Source organism: Motacilla alba, chromosome 4A (genome assembly GCF_015832195.1).
Source record: "Motacilla alba alba isolate MOTALB_02 chromosome 4A, Motacilla_alba_V1.0_pri, whole genome shotgun sequence".
NCBI lineage: Eukaryota > Metazoa > Chordata > Aves > Passeriformes > Motacillidae > Motacilla > Motacilla alba.
The window spans coordinates 6240162-6261929 of NC_052045.1; the positions used below are offsets into that span (position 1 = coordinate 6240162).

A 21768-nucleotide genomic window follows, 5' to 3' on the forward strand; every position below is an offset into this window, starting at 1 on the left:
ATCCATCCCTGCCCACAGCAACACTGCCAGGAGACTTTAACCCCTTCCTGCCCTCGCCACTCTGGGAAAGGCTGCAGGTATCTGCAGGGATGGCTGCAGACAGGTCCTCCTGCTTGAGAACAGTTCAGGGAGCTTTCCCCAAATGTCAGAGGGAGCCTTTCAGCTTAGTGTGAGATCCATGTTCAATTTTACATGCCCTGGACTGGGCATCTCCTTTTTTCACTAAAAGTCACTGTAATTACTTTCCCTGTAAACAAAGAATTTAATGTGCTATGGGGAATTCACTTAACTGAAGCCATGGCAGATTTATAGTTATTAAATGGAATGCCAGGAGGTTGTTAGCACTTTGGGAATCCTGCTTTGTTATTTCATAATCACATATTTATGGTTCCCACAGCACATTGTTTTTGTCTTGCCGTTCATTTATGGCAGGTCTATTAAACTGCCACGGTCCTGGGCTGTAACTCTCTCCAGCACTGCTGTGATTGCACTTTCATTCTTCTGGGGCTGCTTTGGTGGAGATCAATACCAGAACCCTGGGGAATATAGAGGGAGCATGTTCTGCCTTATGAAGCAGGTACAGAATGAAGCCTGTGAACGATCTATCATCCCAGGAGCACTCTCCTTACAGAAGGATTTGTTATCTGCAAGCCCAGGTGGTGGCTCTTGGAGTGAGTGTGGATAAACGGAGCCCACAGCTCCAGACTGGTGAGCTGAGCTCTGGGTGTGCTGCTGGGCCCTGAGGAGAGGGAGCAGCCCCTTTCCCCTGCCACAGCTGTCCCCTCACACAGACACTTCACAGGCTCTCCTGCCCAACGCTGCCAGCACATGTCCCCACCCATGCTTCTTCCTTCTCCAGGCCTTTAGAGATTTTTCAGTAAACTTGCAAGCCTCAGTTGTTCTCATTTCTTCTGCTGTTAATTTCTCTCTCTCTGCTCTGCTCTGCTCTTCTCCTCCCTCTCCATTTCCATCAAGGCCTGGGGTGTTTGTGAAGCTTGGCCAGAGCACCCAACCCCATGACACTTGTCACATTTATGGAGGAGAAGGACTAGAGCCCAACAGTGCTACTCAAAAGTTGGGAAATCAGGTGAATTTCAGCAAGATTTTTTCCACGGAAAGGGCTCTAAAGTATTGGAAAGGGCTTCCCAGGGAGCTGGTTCCCATCCCTAGAGGTGTCCAAGGAATGCCTGGACATGGCACTCCGTGCTCCGAGGTGGTGACAAGGTGGGTGGGCACTGATCACAGGTTGGACTGGATGATCTTGGAGTTCTTTTCCAGTCTTCGTGATTCTGTGAAATGAGATGCATTTGTAAAGAGCTGGTATTTTAAGGGGCCTTAGAGAGGTAGTCTTATCACAGATGCAATTTCTAGTTCTGGAATTCTCTCAAGTTCAGGCCACCAGTGTGCAACTGCCCATCAGTGAGGACAGTGTTTAGGGCAGAGCTTGAGTCCACTGCACCACAAAGAATTCATCCTCCCAACAGACATTTTTCCTTCACTTTTCTTTTTCTTTTATAGTAAACAGTTCAGATGATGCACTGAAAATCCTTGTCCAAATATCAATTTATTTAGTTGACTCATTCTCACACAGGGAATAACCTGGAGAGTGCTCTTTTGTTTTCCTCCATCATACATTTTAAGTTAATGGATAATCTAGAATGCTACAGCTTTTCAGTCAAGTTTAAAAAGCACATACCAAAATAAACCCAAAGTTTCCACTTTGTACCCAAAACAGTAAAAAAAAAAAAAGCAAAGCAGTGCATGAGGGTTTTAATTCAGCAGCCAAATCACTGACTGCATGTTCCCAAGGACAAACAGGCATCACTGAGCCTGTGGGAGCTGTGAGAGCAGCTCCCAGGGACCCCCGAGCTCAGGGAATCTGAGGCAATAAAAGATCATAACTGTGGCAAAGTAAAATACCAAAAGGCATATAATGAAACTTGGGAGTCATTTGGATCATTTGAAAAATGGAGAATTAGCCAAAGTAGCAGAAAATTGAGCAAGGAGGAGTCTGAGGTTTATTCAATTGTTACCGAAGAGAATTCCTGAACAGCAGCGGAACCAGGGCCGGAATCCTGGGCCCCGTGAACTCAGCTGTGCCCCTGTCCTTGAGACTATCAACAGAGCTTGTTTTCTCTCCAAGTCTTGCATTCATTTCTAGGAAAAGAAGTCAGCAGGAACAGTGGGAGCTGTTCCCTTTTACGTCTAAGCAGCAAGGTTTGTACCTAGGCACTGCTGTGGTGCTCTCCTCCAGGCTTGATGCCCCCAGGCCGGGAAATAATTAAAGTATCTTAGTTCTAAGGCAGCAATAGTGGACTAAGGCAAGTGCCATCAGTGTCAGAGCACACGCTTTCACTGGGGTGAGGTGTCAGCCAGCAGAACCAGCACCACTGGCAGCACCTCAGACATTGACACGGATGCTGCTGGAATTTCAGTTCTGCAGTACCTCAGCTCCTCGGGCTGGGTCAGTCAGTTTTGCCCAGAATCAAACTCACACATTTTCAAAGGAACTTTCAGGCCAAATGAGCATTCATCCTAGTTAGAATGTAGCTGAGAGAGGTGGAACTTTCCCCTCGTTAGACTGCAGGATCTGCATGAAGCATCTGTTGCCTGCCCGTAATTTGTATTTTGGCTGGGTTGGAGTGGGTGACCCTGGTGGGCAGACAGAGGCAGAGCAGGGGGGCTCAGCCTCCCCAGCGCTGCTGCAGCAGCAATTCTCATACCTCACAGCCTGTGGTGGGTGGCTTTGGCTTTTTTGGCCGGCATCCAGCAGACAGCAAGGATATCAGCTCTTGTTATTCCAGCTCGTTTCCGCGTCTGCCTTCTGGCTCCTTTGTGGTGTGAATGCAGAAACTGCTGTGTGTAAAACACAACAGTCCATTCAGACACTTACAAAAATGTTTAAAACTAATTTTTTTGGTGCTTAAAAACCTAGCAGATGCAACTGAAATTCTGCTCAAGAACACAACTGAATAGAGGAAGCAGTGAGGGTATGGAGGGAGGGTAACGAATAACAAGGTGGTTAGCAATTATTTGTTTCCATTTTCAATATTTTTAGGTCTATCCACTCTGGAAGTTTCTCTGTGAGACCTGGATATTCTAAAGTGATTTTTCTGTGCAGCAAATCAGCATTACCAGTGCTGCCCACTGCACCTGTCCCTTACCATGCTGTGGTTGGGATATTTTCTGTCTCACACCACCCGATGGGAAGCTTTTCACAGGTGTTCTAGCATCAAGCAGAGCATTTCCTACTGATGCTGGTCAGTTCTGGACTATCATTAGACTGGCTTGGCCTTGCCCCAGCCCTCCTGCAGTGCCTCAGCCAGCCCCAGGATTTGTCTGTGTGTGCTGGGATGGCTGCAGTGTTCCTGGCAGGCGACCCACCCTGGCCAGCCCCATCTCAGGCTGAATGTGCTTCAGCTCCTTCCTATACCCAAAAACCACCCTTGCCAAGGCCTTTCACAAAGATGCCCCTCACCAAACCCAAAGGGTGCCCCTGGGAGCTCCCACAACCCCTGCTCACCTCTGCATTCTTGTCAGCCAGCTAAAGCAGCCTGGGCTGGCAGTGCCGAGGTCGGGGCTGCCTTGGAGTGTGCAGCTGATGGATTTGTCACTGCAGCCAGCTCACACACTGCTGGCACCCAGACAGCTCATCCCTGTCCTCAGCAGCCTCACCTGCCACAGGGATGTGCCCAGTGTGATCCAGTCAGCACTGAGGATCAGAGTAAGGAAAGCGCCTGGAACGCAGAGATGCAAGGGCACCTGGGACAGAGTGCTGCTCATTAGCAGGAAATGTCCTCCAATCCTCCTCATTAGCAGAAAATGTCCTCCAACCCTCCTGCCAGGGCACAGGGGCTCCTTCTGTCCCTCCCTGCACACTGACAGGCTCACTGCTGGGCAGGCTCTTTGTGCTGAATCCATCTGCATGCAATTTGCTGCACTGAACTTCTTACAAATTTATTAGGAATCATTTTTTGCGCAGCTATCATCAACTGTAATTCTAGATTTAGAGGAGCATTTTTGAGGTCCAGCAGCCACAGTGTGTTTGGAAACAGGGGACACACACTGAAGTCAGTGTTGTTAGAGCACAGAGTTGACAATCTCACACAGAATCACAAAATCATGGAATCGTTCAGGCTGGAAAAGATCTTTAAGATCACAAAGCCCAACCATCAACCCAGCATCACCACCATGTGCTCCAGTAAATCCTGTCCTCAGGCGCCACATCCACAGGGATGAATCAGGATGCTGAATGCAAACTTCCTCTTTCAGCAGAGCTTACAGCTGAGTCAATGCTATAGGATAAAATACAAATGTGAAGTGTTCCAATTGTTTAGACATTCAAAGATTTCACGTTTTCTAAGAGGTCCACAGGTTCACACTGAGTGGGGTCAGCTCTGAAGTAGAATAAGAGGTAAGGAGACACTGAGTCATGTCCCAAGGTGTAGTCAGCCCTCAGTAAATAACCACCCAGCCTGACACATGCCTCAATTTGGGAGCATTTAAAAGCAAAAATCATGTACATAATCAGTCCAACCACTAAGTCACAGCAAAGCTAATGGTAAAAACAGCTCTTGCACTTTGACTTTTGCGTGCAGCTGAGAAAATTGTCTATTTCAGGGGAGTCCCAGCTCTGTGATGTGCTGTGATTGCACAAGTGTAACTTTGTCCCTCAGTGATGTGTGCACTCATGTTTATGGATTGCCTGGGATGGATTTGTGTCTCATCAATCACACCAGCATGGCAGAAAGGCTGATTCTGCCAGGGATATTTATAAATTCCACCTCAGGCAAGGTGCGAGGGCGCCGACATTTCACCAGGGGGGCTGGAAGTGGTGATGCAGCAATTCTACCCCATTGTTCAGATCCTGCTCCAGAGTTAGGAGTTACCTGTCTACTGCAAAATATCTCTCTTGAGCACATAAAAATCTGAAATAGGCAGCATCATTAGCAACATTAGTTGGCTGATTTAAATCCTTTTCTGATGAAATCCATCTCTTCTGTCTGAGGCTGCCATTTCCCACCTCCCTGAAAGGGAAAGATTTGGTGAACCGCAGAGGACTGTCACAGCATCCAAACAAGAGCAGTGCCTGATTTTATCTGATGGAAAGCCCATGAAATCTACTTTACCCTAAGTAGATGTTGACCTCTTTTACAATAACTGGTATTTTTAAACATCCACATTTGTCAAGACCTTTCTGAACTGATGAAATATTCATCTAAATCACTCTGCATGGGGAAATGAACTTGCTACCTGTGCTCAGACCCTTCTCCTGCCCTGGCTCATCAGCTTGCACAGCCCACATTGAGGGGCAGGACGACAATTTAAATTCTATTTCCAGTTAAAATAAATACATGTTCTGTTATGCACACTTTGGTTCATATCTCATCTCCTTGTGTTAGGCTTGACACCCAGCATGAAAATGTTACCAATATGTACAGAATTTGCTTATATTAAACCCAGATCAATATATTATGCCTGATTAATATAAATTTAGAAAATGTTGTTAGTTTGACAGAAGTCAGAGCTCTGTTCCAGGCTTTGTCACTGGCCTGGGAAAATCTGCTTTCTGTTGCTCTCTAATCTCCAGTTCATGACCTTTCCTGTGCTTGGGTGCCAGCTCTTCTGGATAAATGCTGTCTGCAGGTACAGTGCTGGGGGGGCTGACCTGGGTGAGCACTAACACACTGCTCAGTGCCTCTCTACCTGTGTTGCAGCCTCCTGTGTTCTGGTGCATGGTGGAGGGAGGAAAAGCCCTACCCACAGTTTCTTTGCAACTGCTCAGGGAAGGAGTGACTTGGGATGTCTGAGATAGCCACTGCCCTGACTCTCTTGGTAGCAGGGATTTTCCCCCGTGGTTGACATGCTTAAATTCAAAGCAGAAAAATCCTTCTTGTCTACTACGCTGCTGAATCATTCAGAAGTTTCCTGTTTTCCCTGTAAAAAGCTGAGAGAAGAAGCTAAACAAGGCAAGAATATCAAAGATCCTTTCCCCTGAACACCCCATGTGGGGTGCAGCAGTTGTTTTACGATCCCTCCATTCCCACAAGAGACTTCAGAAAGCAGAAACCTTGTCTAAATAAAGACAACCTTGGCAAAGCACATAATTCCAGCCAGAGATTTCTGTCAAGGCAGCGCGCGGTCACCGCAAGGCCACGAGGCAGGAACGGGGAGCGGAGGAACAGGAGAGACATTTCTGTGGAAACAAACAAGAGAAGGAGCTGATGCTGAGAGATGCATGTGAGCGCCGGGGCTGCCTCACTGCTGCCCAAGGGAGCACTCCAAGAATGGTTATTTGCTGACAGGCTCTCTCCAGAGCAGGGTTCCCAGCCTTTACACCCTTCCTAAATCCCAGCAGCCAAAGGAAGCGGGAGCAAAGCAGCACAAGTGCTTGTGAACATGCTGCGCACATCACGGAGCTTAGTATGCCACGTGCGGGTGTTAACCCTAGCCCTACCTATATGTTAATTTATTATAGGATCCGAATTTCCTTGAAAAGATGGTACTCCTTCAGGAACTCAAAAGAAGTGGATTTCAGCTTCATGGAGCTCAGGGAGAACAGAGAGTGAGCACAGACAGGGATTTCCTCCGGGGTGGTTTGGCACAGCAGCAGCTCCTCACGATGTGAGCTCTGCCAGTGATGATAGACTCAGGCACAGGAGCCTTCTCCCTGATCCAGCCAGGTGGTTGCACACAGACCTGAGGCCAATTTACTTCTCTAGGTCAGGACCTTGGAAAGTAGAACCCTTATGCAGAAATGTCCCTGCTGTTTAACACATCTCTATTTAATACAGTAAATATAGTCTTATGTCAACTACAATTGCCATTCAATCAGTGTGGAACTCAGGATAGTCAGGATGAAAATGGGATTGGCAGGAAATGTTCTGAGATACCCTCAGCAGAAACTGGAAATAAAAGAGTGAAGAGCTGAGCAGGTCCTTCCATGCTTTGGCAGGAGCTGACAGGAGCAGGCACTAGGAGTAGGCAGAAAAGTTTATCAGATATTTGGATGTTTATTCTTCTCCAGACACATGGTTTCTCCTGCCCACATCAAGGGAACAGAAGTGTAAGTCAGGTGGTCCCAGCTGACCCCACCTGTCCCTGCAAAAGACAGAACCCTGTGAGAGCTCCTGTCCTGTCTCACATGCTACACAAAAATATGATCAAGGATGTTTTTTCTTCTCCCTCTGTTGTCTTTCTGCTGAAGAAATTAAGTTAATGCATCTTTAAGGCCATGTTTCTTTGCAAAGATTGTATGTTGCGAAATCCTCTTGACTCTGGAGCATTTCTAAAACTCTCTGCTGTCCAGCAGTTTTACTGATCTCAGAGCTGGTGACACACTCGTGAATTCTTCTAGAAGCCACATGTGACAAACCAACAACACAGTGGGGATCAAACAGACCTTCTACTCCCTCCACCAGTGCAGCATCATTGCTTCTGTATCACACAGATGCTCTGAAGACAAAACCCTCAGGTTTTTGATCCTCAGATGCCTGAGCCAGCCCTGGAATTAAAATGCTGACCATAAAAGCAAGGCACCAAGGTCGTGTACTGCATGCTCTCCTGTCAGGAGTCAGAACACAGTTCCCCAGGGTCCTGTGAGGTACATGCAATTACAGGGGAAAACAGAAGCCCTTTCTGCTCAGACGGGGCTTGTGGCTGTTGTCCGTAAATGAAAAATACAAGTGTGGTCAGGAGAATGACCTACATGGAATCCAGTTTCTAATTTTGTACTGGATTCCCACTTAAACTTCTGAAAGAAACAGCAGAAAATGTCCATCCCCAGGTCAGGAATGAAGACAAATAAATAAATATGTAAATACTGTAATTTGTCTGGGTTGCATTCACTGCAAAATGGGCACTAAATTCAACAGGGTGAGTAAAACTTTACAGTTTGGTTGTTATTTTGGAACACTGACAACTGATATCATCTTGCAAAGAAGAGTGATTCATCCAAGAGGATGGGAGCCCTGGACAGGTTCTGAGGCTGATGACCAACATAAACAGGCTGTAAATTCAGGAGGTAATAGTGCAAGTCAAAGGAAAAGAGGGAGAGAAAGGAAAACATATGGCCAGAGTCAGAGAAGTAGATAGAAGTTTGAACGGTGGAAACAAAACCAGAAATTCAGGCAGGGTAATAATTGCTCCTGCCTAAGCACATGCAGCAAGTCCTGCTGAGGAGATTGTGTGGGACATCATTCACGGGTCCTCAAATGGAAACTGAGCTCAGACACCTCTGAACCAATGGAATCCGCAAAGCCTCATCCATACTGAGGACCAAGGAGGCCCTTGACTTGAACTCTGGAGGAGTCCAATTACAAATTCTGTGCCTCTGACCCTCTCTAACAAACACCTCCTCTGGGCTGCTCGGCAGCAGCTCCACTGGCTGGTGACAGCTGACACAGCTCAGTGACTACACACAGGTCTTAAAATGCAAACTGAAGGATTTTGTTCAAGAGCTTGACCAACACTGAGGCATAAAAGAGGTTGTGAAGAGACAGGAGGGGTGCTCCCCTAGAGCTGAGAGTGGCTGGTCTGTGTGCAGGTGGCTTCAAGGCTTCACCTCTGCCAGGTAGGCAGCAGATTATTGAAACCATTTTATTGACTGCATGTTACATGGTGAGCTGCAACTTCCCTGCAGAGGAGTTTGCTCATCAACATAATTTATTTTTGGCCTTGACAACTCCTAACTTCTGTGGTGAGTGAGAGCACTTGTCAAAACCCACTCAGATGTAGGTAAAGATATCACTCTTAATGGCTGAACATGTCCAGCTCTGGTAACTAATCTCAGTTATCTTTCAGATCTCATGACAGAAACAATTATGTGTGAGAGAGAATTATTGCCACAGACCTCCACAACGCAGGGCAGGCTGTGCACAATGACACGGGTTTCTCTGTGCACAATGACACGGGTTTCTCTGTGCAAAATGGCACAGCATTGTGAACGGTGTCCTCCCAGGGAAGAAGTTGCTGAGGAAATTGAAGTGAGCTGTGGTGGAGTAGTGATCCTGCACAGGAAGGATTTATCTTGTGCATCATCACACCTCCCGTTTGTGTCCCTTGCCTTTCAGGAGTGACACTGGAGACTCTCTCCAAACAGACTGTGTCCAGCACTCATTGCAAACAAGGAGAGGCTGGGGCTGCTAGGACCAGAAGGAAGAGATGTGCTGCATTCCTTCACATGCTGTCCCAGCCCTGGCTCCTCGGGCAGCACAGGGAAACCTCCCAGTGGTGCTGAAAGGAAGGAACCAGTCTGGATCTGCAAACCCAGCCTGGACTTGGAGGTAAAGAAGGGTTGAATGCACCACGGGGATGTACAAACAGCTAAACCCCAGGTGGGCAGAGGGGTGGCAGAGGTTGGAATGTGGGACAGAACTGATGCTGGCAGAAGATAAGAAGGTATCAGAGTAGTGAATTCAGCTTGAAGTAGGTTTTTCTTGGGAAGAACTATCTGTGTTTGCCAGCACAGTGTGTATTGACAGTCTGCAGCTGTGGACAACATCTGAGTGAGAATCTACCTCCAGTCTGAGCAGAAATCATGGGCTGGGAAAGTATTTGTTCTGGCAAGCAAGTGTAGAGAGCTTACGTTAGAGAGCTGGGTGACACAGGCTCAAATACAACCCAGAACCCATAGTTAATTGTTGGTGAAGATTTACCCTTTGTCCTTATTAACTTGCCTTTAAACAGACATGATAAATGCTGTTCATTACTCAAATGTATTCTGAGGGAGTCTAAACTTCCCCAGCTCACCCTTTAATCATCCTCTGGCTTACACATTTGTCTTTCCTTCCAAGATGCTGCTAATAAATAAATGCTGTTTAAATGGTCACAATGCTGTGGCAAGTCTGCAAGCCCATACATCTTGTCTTTGGGTGGTTGGTGTTTTTTAACTGCCTCTATATTTCTTAATTCAAAGACTTGAGAAGTTCAGTACTTGTTTCCTGCCTCAAGATGTCTGGTGAAATGTCTGCTGACATCTTGTCTCTGGAGTTAGTGCCAATAGCAGATGAATTAGCAAAATGAGAGAGCAGCTGCCTGGAGCCTGGGCCACAGCACAGCGAGAAGGGAGAATTGCTGCTCATTTGTCTCCTTCTTGTCCTCCATGACTGGACGTGAAGAGAAGGTGTGAGCTTATCTCTGATGTTCATTTATGGCTAAGTAAAAGCTTTTTTACTCTAAGGATGATCAAACACTGGAACAACTTGAGATAAGAGGCTGCGGAGGCTCCATCCTTGGAGATATTATGGCCATTATAACATAAAGAGAATGAACAAGACTGAATATTCTCTCTGCTGCAAAGCAAGAGACGGTGCTGGCATCAAAACCATCTCAGTGCTGGAGTGCAAGAGGAGCTGATGTCTCAGCAGCAACGGGAGATAACAACACCCATCTATCTCCAAGATTTTTGCCAGTTTGGAAAACTGGAGGCTGGAAATAAGGCCAGAATCATCTAGGATAATCTCAGGCAAAATACAGAACAAATTAATTAATAACTTATTTCTGGAAGCTCTGGAATTATGGATCTGTGGCTGATTAATTGTGGTGTCCTGTTCCCCAGGACTGATCATGTCAGCTGTACTGCTTTCCATGGAGGGAGTTCAATCACTGACTTGGGAAAGTGTTGGTAGAGAAGTTCTATGATGAAAGGAAATTTGAGCTTTTAAGATATTTGGATCATTAAGAAAGAGTTATTATGTGTAGCATTGATTCATCAACTTGTGCTTTTAAGTTAATGAGCTCTGTTTGGCAATTGCAATCTCTCCTTTTTCTGGACTGCAAGCAGTAATCAATCAAAACCCAGCTCTGAAGTGACTGGAGAAGTACCAGCAGCAAGCCGTGCCCTTGGCAGGGATCCGGATATCCACTGGAACCTGCAAAGAGCTCTGGCTGTCCAAAGAAACTTCCCATCTTACACGCTGCTGAATCACCAGCCTGGGGTTGTTCTGGGATAGGCAAGAAGAGTGGAGAGAGCTTTACCTGTCCGAGAGCTGTCAAGCACTGAAGAGAAAGGAATTCCTTTGTTGGGGCTTTTCTGGCAAAAAAAAATCTCAAAGCTCAAGGTGCTCACCAAGTATTGGACAAGTCTTCTCATGAATTGCAAATCCAGAAGCCAGAGAACTGCAAGGTCTCAGTATATACTCTGATTATTTTCCAAGCACTCGCCAGAGTTAAAACTTTCCATGCAGTTTCTCCACAGTCTCCTTGGTCAAGCTGTAAATCAGGGATAAAATGTACTCAATGGCTCCTAGACAAATGAGTGGAAGCATCACAGCTATTCCACATGACTGCAGCTCTCCAGGGCCTGCAGCTGAGTTCCAGTGGTCTGTTCCTACCTGGCAGTGTGTTTCCATGAGCACTCAAAGCTGCACTCAGACATCATTATTTTTTTATCAAGTCAGAAAATATTTTAATTTTTGAAAGAAAAATACCAGAATTAGCACCACCCCAAGGTCTCATCGGAGAACTTGCTGGAATTCCTTATGGATGGAAAGAAGCCTCAATAACATTTGTTGATTTCCTCTTGAGGCTGGGAAAAGAGAACATTAAATGGAGGAAAATGTTAGTTTGACTGAAAACAAAAGCAAAACTTGTTCTAAAGCCAGGACTGAGTTGGAATTTCTTTCTAGTGTTTGCAAAGGATAATAAAATGAAATACCAGGAAAATATCACATCTCACAATGATGAATGTGATTACATCAGACTTTCTAAATACAGCTTGATGAATATGTGCAATAAATACAGAAATAAACACAGGGGAAAAAAAGCCAGAAATCATTTGACTTTAGGTAGTACAACTCTAAAAACCACCTGTGTTGTGCATCAGCTCTTCTGCAGGGTTTTTCCAACCAGAATTACAAAGTACTTCACAAGCTTGGATCAGCCCCTCATCCTTTGAATGATTTGAGGAAATATTTCCCTTTGAATGTGGGAGATAACTGAGCCATGGAAATGAGCAGAGGTGAAAGAGTGATCCAGTGGCGCAGGTAGGGAAAGCCTCCTCTCCTTCCTCTCAGGATGAAGGTGCTTTGGCAGCAAACAGCAGCACAGCAGCTGTGAGCCAGTGCTTGGATCTGCTGCAGGCACCTGCAGCCACTGACCAACCTGTAAATCAAGGCTGCCTTAGTAAAAAGGCAGAGCTTTAGTAATATGCTAATAAAATTAGCATTAGTAAAATGCTTTATTCAGGTCAGCACCATGGCTTAGGAAGGATACACAGCACAGGTGTGAGAAGCTGTGAATGTGAATCTCAGATGCTTCACTGGCACGTTTTAGGATGCTGTGAACACTCCTCCTGTGGAAGGGATGCTGCGTCTTCCTCCCCGAAGCAGTAAGGGCTGAAATCCTCAGTTCAGAAAGGAATTCTTGGGACCATCCCCAGTCTGACTCCCCTGAACTCCTGCAAACATTCCTCATTCTCAGGGAAGGACATAGAAATCATGTACACATTTAGAGCTCATGCTGAATTCACTCTGTCTTAACCCCTGTCATGGCTGAGAAAGTGCTTTCTAGCACATTTTTCCAGAGGGCAATGTTGTTAGCAGCTCTATGGCATTATTTGATTTGATTTTACTCTGCTAATAAGCCACAAAACATCATCAGAGACTCTCCTGATGCTACTCACAGCTGACCTCCTTTCTGTGGGATGTGCAAATATCCATCCACATCACCCCAAACACCATGGCCTGCTGCTCTTGACTGCAATACCTGTCCCAGGTTACCTGGCTTCTGCTGCTCTTGGCTCTGTCTTCCTCTCCCTGTGGATCCCTGCAGCTGTTCTGGAGCATTTTTAGTTATCAAGAGACAGCTCAAGTTCCAAGAACACAAAGTAAATAAACCATTAATGGTGCCTGTACCAAATTAAAACCTCTCTAATCTTTGTACTTCTATCTTTATTTATTCTACTAATTTCATGGCTGGAACAAGTCTAAATATAAACAAAACGTTCTCCACTATCCATCCACACAGCCCAGAGTCTTGGCTCCGAGGAAATGTGCTGCCACAGTTAAAGGAAACCCACAGTAGCAGAATCCAGCAGTTTTCAACCTTTCCTAAGTGACCACTTGGATGCTGTGAGCTGGGATGAACTCAGGAATCTTCAGCCCATTAAATTACATGGAAAATGGAGCATGTTCATTATTCTCTGATAACTCTTCCCACCTCTGAGGGCTCTCAGAGGGCTTCTCCAGAGCCTCTGTCAGGGAAAGAACACAGGCAATCAGATCTGGTTCCTGCCCACTGCGCACTGAAATTACCCAGGGGATGGAAGATTAATTTCTTCTCTTCTAGACAAGACTGTCAGGATGGAATAGCTTGAAACTCTTCATACCAAAGTGTTTTTAAGACAGTGGAGTTATTTCTTATTGAAAGTGGTTGAAAAATCCATCCAGCAACCTTTCAGAAGTGAACATCACAATGTTATGTACGCACAGGCAGATGGAGGAATGGATGATTTCATGGGTTCTTTTTATTTCCAAATGCTGTAACTCTGCTGCTTTCCCTTCCCCTGTCCAACATCAGCCAGCCCACACTCTGAACACAACCACAGAGGAAATGCATCAAGGCAAGAGTTCTTAATAGTCACTAAAAAATGAGTTCTAAAAATGGATAAATATTTGCAGTGATCTAGACAGTAAAATACTGCAAAATACTTTTTTTTTTCCTGCTTGTACCAAACAGTTTTTGAGAATGACTAATACACTATTTCCACTGGCTCCAAAACATGCAGGTACAAATTATTGCTTGAGAGAAGGGAAACATCTGTTCTTCCCCAGCCTATTGCCTTAAGACTGTGAGGTTTGAAATCCCCAATTTCCAAATGTTAATGACCCATGTGTGGGGTTGGTTGACCAACCATGCGTGGCCACAGAGAGGAGAGTTTCTGTTGAGAAGTTTCTTTCTTCTAACACAGCCTGAAGAAATGCAAGTCGCCTGGGTCAGCATGGTCCTCTGAGGCTCCTCTGAGAGTCATCAAATGCAGTCTCCTTAACAAACAGTAAAACACAAGGTAAATGTCACTGAAATGATGGGGCTTGTGCAGAAAGCATTGTGGGAAGGAATATTTCAATATCCTGCCATGATAATTTTCTGTGTCTGTGACACTGTAAGCTGCTTCCACGCTGCCTAATTAACACAGTCATTAATATCCTGTTGCAGGAACCAGAATGTGTTGGGAGTGTTCCATGGGGTTTTGCTGACTGGCTTTATTTATTCACACAGCTATGGTGAATTCATTATCACATCCCCTGAATATGCCCCATCGTGGTGGTGAAAATCTGTCTGTGGCAAGAGGATGGTCCTTGACTAAACAAGCTGCCCTTTGCATCTCGCCTCTCCCACACCCCTCCTGTATCCTTCAAGGCTAAGGGAGGCCACTGCCAGGTTCTAGTTTGATCCCTGAAACACAATCCATGGCAGTTTTGCCCAGTAACACCTGCACTGGATGATATTAGCATGCAGGCTGCCTTGCTGTGCGAATAAACTCTCTCCAAGTTTGACAGCTGCTCATGGAAGTAGAAATCTTTCATAAAATCTTCCAGACCTAATTAACTTATCTGAAGCGCTGAAAAATTTACAGCCTTTCTCTTGAGAGCTCGTTGCTTTGGCTGCCCACCCCACCTTTAAAAACCTGTGTTATGTTCCTTGACTGCAGTTTTGTGACTCAAGGCTTCAGCCCTGGCATTTCATTATGCCTCCGCTGGGCATCAGGGATGGAACAGGCTGTTCTCCCAGGATTCTCTCCAGCAATGTAGCTCTGAGAGAGGAGTTTTGGTTGCTTCAAGCCAAGCTGCAGCTTGGTATCAGTCCCCCTTTGGCTGATATGGTCAGCAGGTCTGAAGAATTCAGTAGTCCCTCATTGTCACCTCCTTGTGCCATTGCAAGACTTTTTACCTTGCACAGCTGCAAAAACTAGCAAGAGTTGTGTGGGGAAAAGGAATATCTGGGTGAATGTGACAGGGAAAAGGATAGTTCTTGCTCTCAGACAGCCTTGTGACCCTCAGAGCATGTCAGGAAACAGAGCCCCCTGACATTCTGGCTTTAGTCTCTGAGTGTATTCACACCCAGAGGTGAGATGATGTAGATTTGTCTTCTAATATGGGGAGAGGAAACAGAGAGAAAGAACAAATATGGAATCCTGTGCAGATGGAGGTATGAACCGGTGTGTGTGTGTGGAAGAGACATGAACTACCCTGATGAAAGCAGAGATTTGCTGCCTGACAACAGGGAACGCTCTCTGCAGCACAAGGAATTTAGGGAGCAGCACCTGATCCCTGGTGAGGTCAGAGAGTCAAAGCCCAACTAATCTAATGCAAAAGAAGTGGGAGTACCCAGTCACCAATCCTGCCAGCTGTGCCCCACAGATCAGTATGAAAGCACAGGCAGAGGAGGGGCAGGGATGCAGTGCATTTTTGGGAGGGGACTGCAAGGGGAAGAGAGCTCCTGCTGTCCTGCCACAGCACCTAAAATAAATAAATGGGTTTGTGTTTCCAGTTCACTCTTCAGAGAACTTTGGCAAGTTTTCATTTATAAAAAGCAAAAATACAAATGAAAACTCCCAGGACACCAGCATCAGAGTCAGATATTCGCGTTTCTCTTCCTGCAGAGCCCCCCCTCCTGCCCACCAGGTATGCACTAGAACAGAAACTCCAGCATTATCATAGTTCTGTGGGACTGGCTCAATTATTTTATGCCTCTTAAAAGTGAACAGTCCTTGCTCCAAGGCTTTCCAGTCTAGAACAAAAGCACAGACTGCTTCCTCAAATTCCCAGGAAGAGAAAATGCAAGAGGTATCACAAGTCATTAGGAACAGTTCTCTGCAATTTCCACCACCATCTCATACAAGCCCAGTCAAAACCATCACAGAAAAGGACTGGGCTGTTTTCTCCCTTCCTTTCTATTCCTGCTGGAAGAGGCACAGGGCACATTTCTGAACAAAGGGGTTTCTTTCTTTCAGCCCTCAAGCCACTGAGTTTAAAGATAACTCAGATACCTCTGGCCCATGTGGCAGCCTGTTCTTTGGGTTGTACTCTGTTGTCTGACCTCCCTGACATCCCAAGATTCATCAACACCTGCTCCAGTTTGAATTTTAATTCCTAAACCTACTTTGAAGAGAAACATGTTGAAACCATGGCCTGAGACAGAGCCGTGACACCATTTAATGCCATTTCTAATCTTGCTTCTTATACAAATCAGTGTTCCTTAAGACCCACTGAGAACTTTCATATGGGACACACAAAAGTCAAACCTCCCAGTTACAAGAAAGAATGACTGTGGGGAAAATCCCCAAAAGCAGAACCCAGATAAGCCATCTACGTTTTCCTCCTTGGCTCCTAGGGCTGCAAAGTTATCAGTTCCCATCAGACCTCACCAAACAAACCCATCCAGTCTGAGGCTGTAACATTGCTTTCTGCTGAGACCACAGGGGCAAGCAAATGCTTTGATCAGCTAACCACTGCAAACTTTTATTTATTTTTAATTTCCTTTTTACGTAGCAGACATGGTTTGCAACAAAAGGTCATTTGAAAAAGCGATTTGGCCAGTGCACAGAGCAGCAATGTTTCCCACAGCACACTCAGCTGGGCTGTGCCAGGGCCAGGAGGGCTGTCCTAGGGCTACCAGGGGGGTTGGGGTCATTATTGTCATTCAGACTTTTGGCTACTCTAATTTTTATTCAGTTTTTTGAATGGGATGGGTTGACACGGAATAAACCTCTGCCTGGGAAGTCTGGTAGATGCCTTTGAGATGTTTTCTTGGTGCCACACAACTGCAGAGCTCGTTCTGTCCCATCTCTTACGTAACTGGTAAATTTTCAATTTCAAATCCATGAGTAACCAAGTGATACAAATTCCTAGGGACAGTGGAAGGCAACAGACCCAGAGGTGCAGCTGAGATTGCAGACAGGTCTGGCACAGGTTTCTATCCAAGCCAGTACCATAGCACCTGGATTAACCCTGTGGCCTGACAGAAGAACAGAGTTTCTTTTCCTCATTTCTGGTTTTTTTTTTGGTTTTGCACCTTTCAACAGTGCTCTGTTATGCACCTCCATTCTTGTGCTACTGGTCTGCCTCACTGGCTTCTTTGAAGGGAAATACGGAGGAGACTTTCCTCTGTCCTGGTCAGCAAACCCAAGGGATCAGAGATCAAGGTGAGCTGTCCCTGGGTGTGCACATCACTCAGTACTGCAACCAAGTGACTGAGGCCAAACCAGCTGCTTATTTCCTCAAAAGCAGCTCCCATCTGTTGAGAATGAATATCATCATCATCATCATCATCATCATCATCAGGAGGAAACCTGTGCAGGGTCCAGCCAGTCTGTACTGACTGCATCAACAACAGCCCCTGGCAAAGTTTATTAGGGTGACCCTAAGAAATGAGTAACAACCAGGAAGATCACAGGAAATGCTCTGCCAGCACTGCTGCACAGAGGGAGTGGGGTTTAGGACGCATCAGGATTTCAAAGGAGATGAAAGCCCTGGCAAGACCATTCAAGAAAATGAATAATGACATTTGCCAGCAATTGCAGATAAAGGAAAAATCCCACATGATTTTGGAGTTTCATAGAAATATCAACGGTATCCGATTTCTCTTGGGTCTGGAACATCTGACACATGAGATCCTTGATGACTTCATTAGAAATTCCTCAGACTTCACTCTCATGGAGTTTGTGAACAATGAAAATTCACCCTTGGCAGCATTTGTTACACCACAGTGGTTTGAAGAGTGAGTTCACACTCCTTGCTGAGCCTCCTGCAGCACACCAAGAGCGCAGGACACAGGACTGCAGTCCTGGAAGATAAACAACAGCTTCACAGAAACCAGAAGGGACCTCAGAGAACAGGTAATCCATCTTTTTACCACAAACCAAGTCGAATCAAAACCAAGCACTCCTGACCTGCTCTCAAAGACCTTCAGGAACAGACCTCACCACGTCCCCAGACAACCTATTCCAAGGCTTTCACTGTCCTTTGCCAATACTTCTTTTTGTTTTGTGTCTCCCTTTAATCATTCTCACAGCAGCTTACACACATTATTTCTTGTCTTACCCAGTATGAGCTCACAGAACAGATTATTCCCTCCTGTGCAACAGCATTGCCTGGATTTGCCACAGTTCTCTGTCTTTGTAGGTTATGAAGGCAAGATTAAAGGATCTCTGATGATTTCTGTTACTCTCCCTGCAGGCGCTCCAGCCAGTTTGTGTTTCCCTTGAAGAGCAGCCCCTCTAAGCAATGAGATTTGAGGATTTACCCAAACTTGGTTGAGCTATAAGGACACCACTCTGACAGGACTCTCCACGCTGGGTTACACAGGCAAACAAAATACAGTGATCCATGCAAGAGGAAAATGATCAGCAAGGGGCTCAAGCCACCCAGTGATTCATGGGTAGACTAAAATGTGATGGAGCTCTCATTGATCTCGTCCAGATATGTGCTTGGACCAAACTGTTCAGCTCTTCTGAATGTGAAATTGAATTTACAGCCTAATTCCTTTTGGAAAGAAAAAAGACCTGAAACTCTCTAGGAATCAGCAAATGAACTCCTGAATTTAATAGCATGACTGCTCCATGCCATCTTTCACATGATGAAACAAATGCATCGTGATTGCATTGTCCTAAACCAAGGTAATGTTCTTTTTCTTTCATGTCTTTTTTTTAAAAATCTGAATTGATACTTGCCTTGGGATCACATACTGCTCATATTGAACAGACCAAAGTTGTCAGAAAGTTCAAAGACTTATTTGGAATTCCTGTTCCAAAGTGTGTTGGGAATACTTTTCTCTTAGGGTGTTATTGGGATCTCAGTTTCCAAGAAGATTTCCAGACTTGTTTAGTTTCAGCCAAGCTAATAATCTCCCTCTGTGGCATTTGGTTCCTTTCCTTCTATTCCTTATCAGGAATTTTAAGATACATGTGAGAATGGAGAAAGCAGAAAGTGACTAAACATAGTCAGCAGCAGGCTGGAGAGCTCCAAAATCTTCAGCAAACAGCTAATTTTGACTGGAGGATAATTTTCTGTCTGGGGACTTGTCTGTGTTCAGTGGCTGACTCAGGAAATCTGCAGTAAAAAAAAGATCTGTTCTTTCATTTGGGATTTAAGTCAAAGATGGGATACACCTGCCATGTCCAAACTGGTCAGGGAGCCACTGAATCTGATGCTGCTGTGGCTGAGCTGTCACTGTGCCTCTCCCTGAGCTGTGCTCACCACCTGACTTACAAATGCTGAACATTAAAAGTTCTTCTCTAATACCTGAATCCCTGACTCTGCCTGGGAAACAGGGGCATGTTCCTTCTACTCCAAACAACTGGTGAATTTTCTTTGGGGAAGGTTAAAAGCAAAATAATAAGGAAAAGGAAAATGAAGAAGTCCCAGAATGCAGCCAGTTCCCACCCCTGCTCTCTTACTTGCTGATCTACAATGGACACCTTTGAGCATCTTCTTAAGAAAGAGATGGAAAAATAAATCTGAAAAAACCACAACAATTTCCACTGTTAGGAATGCTTTTAGCAACCCTTCCTAATTTTAGACCATTTTTCAGTTAAACTTAGCAATTTCTAAAGTTTAATTACAGAGTTATTTCGTTCAGCCCGACAGCAAATTATTTCGTTGAGATTTCATTTTGGGTGTACACTGGAGCATCTTTCTGGAAATGCTGCCCTTGATTTGAACATCCTACCAAGGGAGATGTGCACACAAAAAAAAATCCACATCCAGCAGTCACATTAAGTAATGTGTGCCTAATTAGCATGGCTAAAGCTAAAGATCAGAAATGTTGCTGATGAACATTATGGCTACACACCGTCTCATCTTTTCCTTTTGGGAGCAATGAAGGAAGCATTTAGCTGAAGCACTTGCATAGGTAATGTTGCCATCTTGCTTTCATTCTGAGTTGGCAACTGTCTGCAATTTATGCATGAAATATGGAGCATAAATACTGCTCCACCAGGGGGAAATATGGTGATGTGGAATTCAAAAAAGAGGTGGGGACTAAAGGGCCATTAAGTTTTTTATTAGCACTACCTCACAAATATTCCAGCATGCTGATGGACTTCTCTCACCACAAACTCTCAGTGCAGGCTCTAGGGCTGCCCAAGGGGGATAGAGCAGGATGCCAATATGTGGAAAGACTAGAGAAAATTAGACAGAAATGAAAGAAAAAAAGAGTTAAACCTTAGGACTGTTTGTTCCACTCTCAACAAATGAAGGCATCTCAGAGGAGGGCACAGACCTAACTCCAAACTGCCATGAAGGACTTGAGAATTAGTGAAGATCTGGCATGTGAGAAGTTCTGGTCCCTTTGCTCACTGCTTCCTCTTGCTTCCAGGAGTATTCCACACAGATCACACAGGATTAACATAAAGCACTGGGTAATCACCTTAACTTGGCTCAACTTCCACCGTCCCAGTCTCTCACCCTGCTATTTCCACAGCTCTCACATCCCCACACCTGTGTGCAAAACAGCAAACTCTCACAGTGGTTAAATGAGTTCCAGTGTGCCTGAGCTGGGGTGAAGGGGGAAGCTGGGGTGAACTTGTGGATCTGAGAACAGTTCAGCTCTTCTCATCTCAAAATACCTTGCAGAAGTGCTTAAAATATCTTCAGTTCTCCTTGAATTAAATCCTTCTTCAATTTTTTCTTTTTTGTTGCTGTTTTCCCCACTTTTGCCATTTCTACAACAAAGCAAAGAGTAGCACAACCCTCCAGGCTTCTACTTTTTGAAAACCTTCTCACAAAGCCACATCACTGATCCCATTTCCTGCATTCTTTTCACCATGGAAGTGCTGTGCTTTCATTATTGTGACATCTTATTTCCCTGCTTTAAATCCTCTGCAACTCTGTGAAATTTGAAGTGACAATCAAAGCTAGACATTACTCAAGGAAATCATGGTTTGTTTTGTGGTGCTATTAGAAAATCATGGCTTTGGGCACTCGAAGTTCCCCAGGATTTCACAACCCTACCCAGCATCTTTGTCACCAGTGTCTCCCTACCCAGCCTGTGCTGGAACAATTCCTTACCTTCTGTTTAACTCACACACCCTCATCCTTCCAAGCTCCTTGGGCAGTCTTACATTCTCCCATCACCTTTTTCACTGCACAGATGCCTGTCCAGAACAGGAAGATGCCTTTTCCCAGAGAGGCCAGGATGCCTTTTCCATGACACGAGCATCTGTCTGTCACTTTGCAACAACCCTGCTCAGGGGTGATCAGCAATTCACACAATCCTCTGGGTTTGCTTTAGTTTCCTATCTTTGGTGTCCTTCCCAAAGGCTGAGGGTTCCTCCAGGCTCCATCCTGACCCTGTGCTGATGCCTCAGCACAGTGAATGCTGCAGACTCCCCCGGTGCCTCCCTGACGTGCCTGGCCCTGCACATCTCCTGGCACCCTCTGAGCAGAGCAGAGCAGCCCAGGGTTTTTTTGGCTCACCTGAGCACCCCTCTGGGGAGCCTCGGCAGGGACCTGCCCATCCTCCAAAATCTCCTCTCTTGCCTTAGGCAGGATTTCATTGACCACCTGTAGGATTCAGCACAGAAGGCAGGATTTAGGGAGGATTGGCACAGAGCTACTCACCTCTGCTCCTTGCAGAGCTCCCTCTGCCTCTGGTGGAGCTGAGCCACTTCCAGAGGAGTCAGGGGTTCAGTGCAGCACATCCAGCAGCCCCTGCTCCACACCAGCTCCAAGAGCTTCTGACTTTTCCCATCCCTGCTGCAAGTTCTGAAGTGAAGCAGCCAGCCCCAGGCACAAATCCACAGTGATTTATGTGCCACTGGCAGGCTGT

At 45.6% G+C, this 21768-nt stretch overlaps 1 long non-coding RNA gene across 1 annotated transcript; it reads left to right on the forward strand.

Moving 5' to 3' along the window:
- The first annotated feature begins 9061 nt into the window (after window positions 1-9061).
- On the forward strand, window positions 9062-18609 carry LOC119695192. The gene is made up of 3 exons (XR_005255081.1): window positions 9062-9284; window positions 13910-14005; window positions 14218-18609. It is a non-coding gene; the product is annotated as an uncharacterized LOC119695192 (long non-coding RNA).
- Window positions 18610-21768: the final 3159 nt, after the last annotated feature.